This window comes from Zootoca vivipara, chromosome 2, assembly GCF_963506605.1.
Source record: "Zootoca vivipara chromosome 2, rZooViv1.1, whole genome shotgun sequence".
In the NCBI taxonomy this organism is placed as follows: domain Eukaryota; kingdom Metazoa; phylum Chordata; class Lepidosauria; order Squamata; family Lacertidae; genus Zootoca; species Zootoca vivipara.
Window position 1 is genome coordinate 95,451,625 of NC_083277.1, and position 9,546 is coordinate 95,461,170.

The 9,546-nt window shown below is 44.6% G+C and overlaps 1 pseudogene; it reads left to right on the top strand.

The window, feature by feature from the left end:
- The first annotated feature begins 8,576 nt into the window (after positions 1–8,576).
- Positions 8,577–8,827, top strand: LOC118076309 (bolA-like protein 2; annotated as a pseudogene).
- Positions 8,828–9,546: the final 719 nt, after the last annotated feature.

Consider the following 9,546-nt stretch of genomic DNA (forward strand, 5'->3'; position numbering starts at 1 on the left):
GCATGCAAAGGCTGGGATCCTATAATGAGTGGGGACATATTCTGAGGCGATAATTGCAACTGAGCTTTCACTGTGCCTTCCCTCCAGCCTGGACTTTTGAAGTTTGGCATTTGCCAAGGACTCTCCGTCCCACAAGAGTTTCCTTTTAAATTTTTTCTAATGTTACATTTAATCCCACAATGGACTCCTTTGTATTTACAGAATAGCTGCGCCATAAACACATTCAGCTACCTTTCATATCTGCATAGGCAATTAAAGGTGGTGGGTGGCAGAAGGGAAGTAACATTCTGGCATTTGTGTCCACGCAGTTACATGGATCAGCACTCAAGCAGGGAAACATGCACAGAAAGAGAGAGGTGGGGTAAAGATTTAACTTCTAGGCAGGCTCAGTGCAATCTGAAAACTCTAGTGAGCACGTGTCAAAAGGTTAAATAGGATTTGCGTTTTACCAGGGACCGGAATAAGAAAAAGGTTTGCCTGCCTCTGGTATATAAGGATGCCTGGACAATCTGACAGTGCAGTCTGCTTTGGAAGAAAGACTTTTGTAGACAACAGTCCTTGTCCCAATGCAAATATCAATCTATGCCCTGTTGTCCAACTGGCCTGGCTATGTTGCTATGTTTGCCCTGTGATGTCATGGTTTCTCCTTGTCCTGAAACCAGCATGCCCCAATTCTTGTCAATCCAATGCCCGTTGGAATCCCCTTCAGATTTACTAGGACCAATAATTTCTGGGCCAAGAATAGATGTTTTGGCACTTCAGCTTGCATGAGTCGTTGCCTTTCCTGCCAGGGAGCCAAGCAGTGGTTATTGCTTCCTCTTCTCCTTGGCTGCCTCCCCAATTTGGGGAAGGAGGAGGAGGGATGACATGCCTGCAGCTCCTGTTACCATAGGAACAAGGATTTGTTTAAATTCTTCCTCCAAAATGTCAAGACTTTTCTTTTTGTATGTGCATGTGTGCCTGTTTCTCCCCAACAAGCTTCCTGTTACGCAGGATAGAGATTTACTTGGCTGCCTTGGAAACCAAGAGGGATAGCTAGTGCTCTCCGCACTAAACATCTGCTCCAGAGTTTGTACACATTACTAGCTTAAAACACACGGTGCTGGTATGCGTATTGCTGCACACAGCAGAGAAGGGGCAGGGATGCATTCACTCAACACATATTCCCCTGTTTGGTTTCCCTATGCACGAACCCTCTTCTCTGTCATCTGCACATGTGCTATGGTCTGCGCATGTGCAAGAGCCATCTCAGAAGTACACGCCTCAGCTTGACTGCAAAGCAAACTTGCAAGAACTTGGGCCAGGAGGAAGATGAATTTTAAGTAAGTCTTCAAAAGGTGTTATTTATGTAATGATAAGAGGAATTCAAATAGGAATCAATTTTTTAATGGTTGGTACACTCTGACAATTAAAACATTGCTGATGAAGAATTGGCAAAACAGGACCTTGTCGTGGGATTTTTTCACTGGAATTTATTTTTATTTGCCTCACTATCATACTGGAATTGATTCCTATTTGAATTCATCTTATCATTACATAGATAAAACCTTTTGAAGACTTACTTGAAATCCATCTTCCTCCTGGCCCGAGTTCTTGCAATTTACTGTTTATTTCTGGACTTCACCAAGAACTCCAATTTCTACTGCAAAGCAAACTTGGCTTATGCTTTCAAATAAGTTGGAAGCTGGTTTGAAGGAACCCCCCCCCCCCAACAGCAGTATTTCTCAAAAAATACAGGATTGATATGGATTGTGGCTAATGTCACGAGTGTTGTTGTTTAGTCGTTTAGTTGTGTCCGACTCTTCGTGACCCCATGGACCATAGCACGCCAGGCACTCCAGCCAGGCACCATAGCACGCCAGCCATGTCACGAGTACATGGCTTCAAAAACCAGAGGGGAGAGTGCACTGGAGCCATGGAGTAATGTGTACACAGACCCTGTCAGCTGAGGAAGCAGAAAGTTTGGCATAACAGAGAGCAAGAAGGAAAGGAAGGGCATGGTCAAAGCAGGTTCACTCAAGGCCGGATGTATCTGAATGTGTTCTCCCTATTTTATTTTGGTGTCTCGGGTGATGCTGCTGGGTGAAGTTATTAAGACCAACAGGAAGATAATTCCAACATGTTTGTTCAGCTGCCTGCTTCCTAGGGGTCTCAAAAGCAGGTGTCCTTCTCCCAGGTAGCAAACTCCCTGGTGGTTGTGATGGCTATGTGCTACATTCGGTGTTGGAGGCAGTATGGATTGAACCTTTCCAGGTGAAATTCATAGAATCTTAGAGTGGGAAGGGACCCCAAGGGCCATCTACAACCCCTTGCAATGCAGGAATCTCAGCTAAAGCACCTAGGACAGATGGCCATCCAACTTCTGCTTAAAAACCTCCAAGGAAGGAGAGTCCACAACCTCCCGAGGGAGACTGAATCGCTCTTACTGTCAGAAAATTCTTCCTGATGTTCAGTCAGAACCTTCTCGTAACTTGAAGCCATAGGTTCGAGTCCTATCCTTCCGAGGATAGGTTCGAGACCTAGCCTTCCGAGCAGGAGAAAACAAGCTTGTTTCCTCTTCCGATTCAATAAGGGAAGAAAAACCCTGGTGCCAGTGACCTGTTAACGATATTTCAGTGACACACACCCCTCCCCGCAGTGGCTGGGAATCACAAGTGGGAAGAGTGCAGTTGTGCTCAGGTGCTGCTTACAGTCTACCCACATTGCACCTGGGTGGCCACTGTGAGCATAATGCAAGATGCTGGGCTAGAATTGCCTCTGGCCTCACCCAGCAGAGCTCTTCTTATGAAAGAGGGAGCTTCTGGAACCTTCCACAAGAGCTTCATGCCTTTGAATGGCACCCACGTTTTTGAAATTGCTCAAATGTCTATGCCACGCTGTGCCCGTAAGTAACTAGTGCAGTGTAAACAGATTCAAAGAGCATACAAGGTCAGGCATCAAAGCAGGAGGCGGTTGAATGAGTAAGCTCTGCTCCTGGCTATAACATGGATTTGGAAAGTTACTCTGTGGTTCCTGATGAGTCAGAGAAGGATCAGAAAATACCAGTGATGGCTTCTCCCTTTCCATACTCGCTGCATCCTAAACCACCCTCAGTTGGCTACTACTTCTGTGATGATGTAGTTGGTGGTAGAAAAAAATGTGGAGGAAACTGAGCAAACCATAAGACAAGGCACCCCCAGGTGGGTCTTTTACTGTGGGTGCATCCTGCAACATGTCATTGACGCATTAAGAGTGAATTTGATGTGATAATTATCCTGGGCAGTCTGCTCTATGTTCCATTGCATTCTTTTTATATATATAAAAAGCAAATTCACTCTCCCCTGCACCCCTGGGTTTATAGGTAAATGAAAGAGAATTTGTTTAACAAACCATGGTTTCAAGGAGGCTTGTTTCAAATAAACCATAGTTAACATTAGCCACTATTTGTTGATTTGGATGCAGTTAAACAAAAATGGAAGCCAGAGCTTCTGAACTCCTTCTTGGTCCTTCACTGGAGGAAAGGGAGGGGGGCATGTGATACCAAGGTTTGCTATGGCTTGTTCTTAACACATTAAACTATGATTAAGCATAACATTGGAACTGGACCATAGTCATGTCTAGTTGGGCTCTTAGTTCCCTCACTCTCCCTATCTGTAGTATACAAATCATAATAGAGAGCTGCTTTGGGGCATGCTGTCAGCATCTGATATAGTGGGGCAAACGTTTGGCCCCCTTGGGCCCGGGAGGATCTTATGCTGCTGATGCGGACCTGACTTTTTCTTCTTTTTTTTATATCGCCCCTGCCCCTGCTGCCCCTGTGGAGCATGCAGAGTGCCATCAGCCAGGGCAGAGTTGCCCAAGGGCCCGTCAAAGCTAGTGCTGGTGTCGAGCTTCAGACCATATTTTGCGCTCTCCTCTTTTACCCTCATTAAAAGGTTCTTTAATTCCTCCTCACTTTCTGCCATCAGAGTTGTGTCATCTGCATATCTGAGGTTGTTGATATTTCTTCCGGCAATCTTAATTCCGGCTTGGGATTCATCTAGTCCAGCCTTTTGCATGACGAATTCTGCTTATAAGTTAAATAAGCAGGGAGACAATATACAACCTTGTCGTACTCCTTTCCCAATTTTGAACTAATCAGTTGTTCCATATCCAGTTCTAACTGTAGCTTCTTGTCCCACATAGAGATTTCTCAGGAGACAGATGAGGTGATCAGGCACTCCCATTTCTTTAAGAACTTGCCATAGTTTGCTGTGGTCGACACAGTCAAAGACTTTTGCATTGTCAATGAAGCAGAAGTTCAGTAGATGTTTTTCTGGATCTCTCTAGCTTTCTCCATAATCCAGTGCATGTTTGCTATTTGGTCTCTGGTTCCTCTGCCCCTTTGTAATCCAGCTTGCACTTCTGGGAGTTCTGGTCCACATACTGCCTAAGCCTGCCTTGTAGAATTTTAAGCATAACCTTGTTAGCGTGTGAAATGAGGGCAATTGTGCGGTAGTTGGAGCATTCTTTGGAATTGGGATGTAGACTGATCTTCTCCAATCCTCTGGCTATGTAGATGCATTAATATCATTAATTCAGCCTAGTATCCAAGGCGCCTTGCCCTCAGAAAGTGCAGGTCCCATGACTTCCCCCTGGGGCTACTGCTTGCCTCCACTTGCTCTGTGCTGTGAGTAGCAAAAAAACTGGGGCAATATCAGGAACTGCAGCTTGCTGGGGAATTGCTGGTGCTTTTTTCTGTTCTAACTGTCTGACAATATTTCTCTTCCCTTTCCATGAACCAGCTCCCGGGGTGAGTGCGTGTGTGAAGGATCGCAACTGGAGCGTTTCCCTGAAACGCCAGCACTGTCGGGCTATTGAAGTGTGGGGGAAATAGCGGGAACTGGCTGCAATTTCCTCAGCATTGTGGTCACATCTCATTGTCCTGTTGAAATTGCTTGGAGTCTGGTCAAACAGGGAAGCAGGTGCTGTGCTCCTCTGTCCCTACACCACATTTCTCAGCTGCTAGTTCCCTTTTTCTCTTTGCAAATTATGCAAATACAATGACATTTCCTCCTTCCCTTGCCACCAGGAGAAGCACAGTGCCCAGATAAGACACTGGATGGGAATTTCCTCCTAGAGGAGTTCTCCTAATTGCCGAGATGAGAGTAAGTGCAGAAGAGTCCTATGAATTTTCTAGGCAGTGGCCGAAACCCAGACAACCGTGAAAGTACCGGTAGTTCCATGAAGTCAAACAAGTTTGCTGAAAGGCAAATTGATCTTGAAACTTGGGGTATTTTTGTAATATTTGTAAGCTGAGAAACAACATGTTGTAGTTAGTTTTACTTGCATGTCACAGTTCTCTTGCATGAGCCTAAGCAGTTATTTGGCTCCTGGCTACCCTTTTAGCAGGGGTGGAAGCAAGATTTGCCTACATACAGGCAATTAGATTCAGGCCTTCCAGGTCCCAGGACCATTTTTAGCAGATGTATAGCTGTAGCAAGCATGACCCCTCCAGACTTTCATATCAGTTTTAACCTGGATAGGCTTTGAAGGAAGGGCACTGATGATATTGTGCATTACACTGATAAAGTTCATTCCATTTACCATTGTAAGAAAAGGAAACAAATGGATGGGGGATGGGGGGAAGGTCTATCTACAGCAGCAATTAACCCTTAGGGAATCAAACCCCCAAATTCAAGGGCAGTAGAGCAGGGGTAGGGTAGGGTTACCAGATTTTTTTCAGTGAATCCGAGGACACTTTTCAGCTTCAGTAGGAACGATAGGATTTTGTCAGGGGATGGATTTGTAAATCCGGGGACGTCTGGTAACCTTAGTAGGGAACACTTTTCAGCCCAAGGGCCACATTTCCTTCTCGGCAACCTCCCAGGGGCCACAGGCCAGTGGTGGGCCAGAGACAGAAGTGGTTGGAACAATGCATGTAAATTTTACCTTTGTGCAGTATGCTCGTTTCTACACATGTATCTCTCTGCCCTCCAACCAGGGAAGCACGAATAGTTATCAGAGTTCAGTAACACACCCCAGCTAGATAAAAACACTGAAGGAGAGTCTGAATATAGAGGGGCTTGCAGTGCCACATTGGGGCCCCAGACATGAGGTTCCCCACCTCCTGTAGTAGTGTTGTAAGATTTGGAGGCTGGGAATGAGAGGATTAATGAAGCCAGTGGCACTACTGGTATTAGAAACCTCCTCAATGGATCCTCAACTGAATGAAATATTGCAGCTGATGCTATAGATTGGTTTATTTTTATTTTATTTTTTTACTAATATTGATGTTCAAGTAGCATATTTTCTGAAATAAAACCAGAAGGCATATAGAATTAAGTTACTCACTGGTTCTTTGTGTTTTTGGGTTTTTTTTGGCATTGTTGAGTATGTGCATTATATTTATATCTATATAAAACACATGTGCATGTGATTATATCTATAAATCAACAGGAATAAATTGGATTAAATGCGGATAATTTGATTACATTAGGCTGGTAGATCAAACTTTCCAGCACACAAGTGCAGGCACATTTTAAGGGCAGCCAAAATAATTCTGGACAGGCATAAGTGCACTGAAATAAATAGCTTGCTGTAGAAACAAGAGTAAACTCCTAACTGCTAATCTAAATGTGCTTCAGTGTGGCAAAGATCCTAATGATAGACTCTTACTCTAATAGGACAGACTGCCAAGTTAGACTGGGTTTAGACTCCAAGTGAGGTCAAAGGATGCCACCCAATCATCTGTTAGTCCTTGTAATGCCCTGATTATTTTCTCCACTTTTGGCGGCAATCCTATACCCACTTTAATAAATGGGACTGACCTCTGCTAGGCATGTACAGGATTGCTCTGTAACAGTCCTTGTGACTTCATTAATAGCACAAACCTATGCATGTTTACTCAGCAAGTCGGCCCCACTGTGTTAAATGGAGCTTGCATCCTTGTAACTGTGTTTAGGATGGCAGCCTAAGAAATCCATTTTGGGGTTGTTGTTGTTTTTAAGCGGGTGGGTGTTAAATGGCTCACAACTTTATATCTCTAGGAGCTACTGAAAGGAGCTACTGCATCAGACTCATGATTTGCCCATCAAAATTTAAACCTGCAGTGAGAGGCAGTGAGAGATTTTACTTTCTTGGGCTCCTTGATCACTGCAGATGGTGACAGCAGTCACGAAATTAAAAGACGCCTGCTTCTTGGGAGAAAAGCAATGACAAACCTAGACAGCATCTTAAAAAGCAGAGACATCACTTTGCCGACAAAGGTCCGTATAGTTAAAGCTATGGTTTTCCCAGTAGTGATGTATGGAAGTGAGAGCTGGACCATAAAGAAGGCTGATCGTCGAAGAATTGATGCTTTTGAATTATGGTGCTGGAGGAGACTCTTGAGAGTCCCATGGACTGCTAGAAGATCAAACCTATCCATTCTTAAGGAAATCAGCCCTGAGTGCTCCCTGGAAGGACAGATCGTGAAGCTGAGGCTCCAATACTTTGGCCACCTCATGAGAAGAGAAGAATCCTTGGAAAAGACCCTGATGTTGGGAAAGATTGAGGGCACTAGGAGAAGGGGACGACAGAGGACAAGATGGTTGGACAGTGTTCTCGAAGCTACGAACATGAGTTTGACCAAACTGCGGGAGGCAGTGCAAGACAGGAGTGCCTGGCGTGCTATGGTCCATGGGGTCACGAAGAGTCGGACACGACTAAACGACTAAACAACAACAATGCTTTGAATGGTGAATCTGTTGAGTTGCTCACAGAAGCAGATTTAGGGGAGCACAACTCTTTTGGTTGTGCTGGGCTTGGAGTCTTGGGGGCAACACAGGGAGTGCAGCAACTATGATCCAGAATGGAAGGTGAGAAGTGGGGGCATATTTCGGTGTTGCACAGGACACTGCTGAAATTTGGGACCCCAAGGTCTGTCACTGCTGCTCATGATGCTGTGACCCAAGTCTGAATTTATTTCAGTACTATACATATGGCAAATTGTGATTCATGGATTTAGTTTGAGGATGGGTCATTTCTACTTTTAAATTCTAATTATTAATTTGTCTACATTAGTCCTTGTATATTTTACTCTTGTTTATTCTCTACTGGTTTTTTTTTTAATATTGTATGTATTGCTTTTAAAACTGTGATAGAATTTCTCTTTAACTACTTTTGTTATGACCTATTGGTTTAAGCAAATGTATATATTACTTACTGAAATGTGTATGATGAGTAAATTCTGATACTGAAATATCCTAATCCCCCCCAAATATTCACTCATTCACTGATTGCTGAACATGCTTATTTAACAAAAATTTCATACTACTGTGCTTGATTGTATTAAAGCCTCTAAGTGATTTACAAGAAATATTAATATTATCAATAAAAAACAGCTAAAAACAAATAAAAACATTTAAAACTACAGTAGTTAAAACCAACAGTAAAATAGATTAAAACATGTCAACACCTTCATGTCTAAACATTACACTTAAACTGTTCAGTCAGTTATAAATAGTTTAACAGTAATAATAAAATGTAATCCTCTGTCTCCTTTAGGATTAAGCCCTTTGCAATAAGTGATAAAAACTGTTTGGGAGTCTTTCATCTTGGGTGCTTCCCTGGGCAGGATGGAGGCGCCTGGTCTCAGTGTGGAGGCCTTGCGGGAGCAGCTGCTCCAGGGGCTCGAGGCCGAGCTTGTGGTGGAAGAGTACACAACCCCAAAGTCCTAGTAGCTTCCCCACGATTCCAAGGAAAAGCACTGTTGCATTGGCATCGGCTGGTCAATGAAGTCTTAGTGGAGGAGTTGAAGCACATTCACGCCTTTGAGCAGAGAACGCTAAGGCCAGAGCAGTGGGTGAAAGAACAAAAAACTAAGTGAGAGGGGAGCTCCTTTGTCGAGGAAAAGAAGGCAGCAGCCCAGAGACCAAAACAAACCCCCAAGGGGGTGGGAGAGGGAGCTGCGGAGCAAACATAGGATGCAGGCATGGGACCCACCATAGCTGCCAAGTTATCCCTTTTTTTAAGGGATTTCCCCTTATGCTGAATAGGGTTCCTCGCGAGAAAAGGGAAAACTTGGCAGCTATGGGACCCACCCAGGTCCCTCCAGTGGGTATACATACTAGGAGGACTTGGAAGAGCATGTAAGGTAAAGGTAAAGGGACCCCTGGCCATTAGGTCCAGTCGTGACCGACTCTGGGGTTGCGGCACTCATCTCGCATTATTGGCCGAGGGAGCAGGCGTACAGCTTCCAGGTCATGTGGCCAGCATGACAAAGCCGCTTCTGGTGAACCAGAGCAGCACACGGAAACGCCATTTACCTTCCCGCTGTAGCGGTACCTATTTATCAACTTGCACTTTTACATGCTTTTGAACTGCTAGGTTGGCAGGAGCTGGGACTGAGTAACGGGATCTCACCCCGTTGCAGGGATTCTACCCGCCAACCTTCTGATCAGCAAGCCCTAGGCTCTGTGGTTTAACCCACAGCGCCACCTGGGTCCCATACATACTAGGAGGACTTGGAAGAGCATGTAGCAAAACGTAAAATAAGCGGGGTGGGAACTGGGAGAAAATGGAATGCGTTTTTGCCATATTGACATA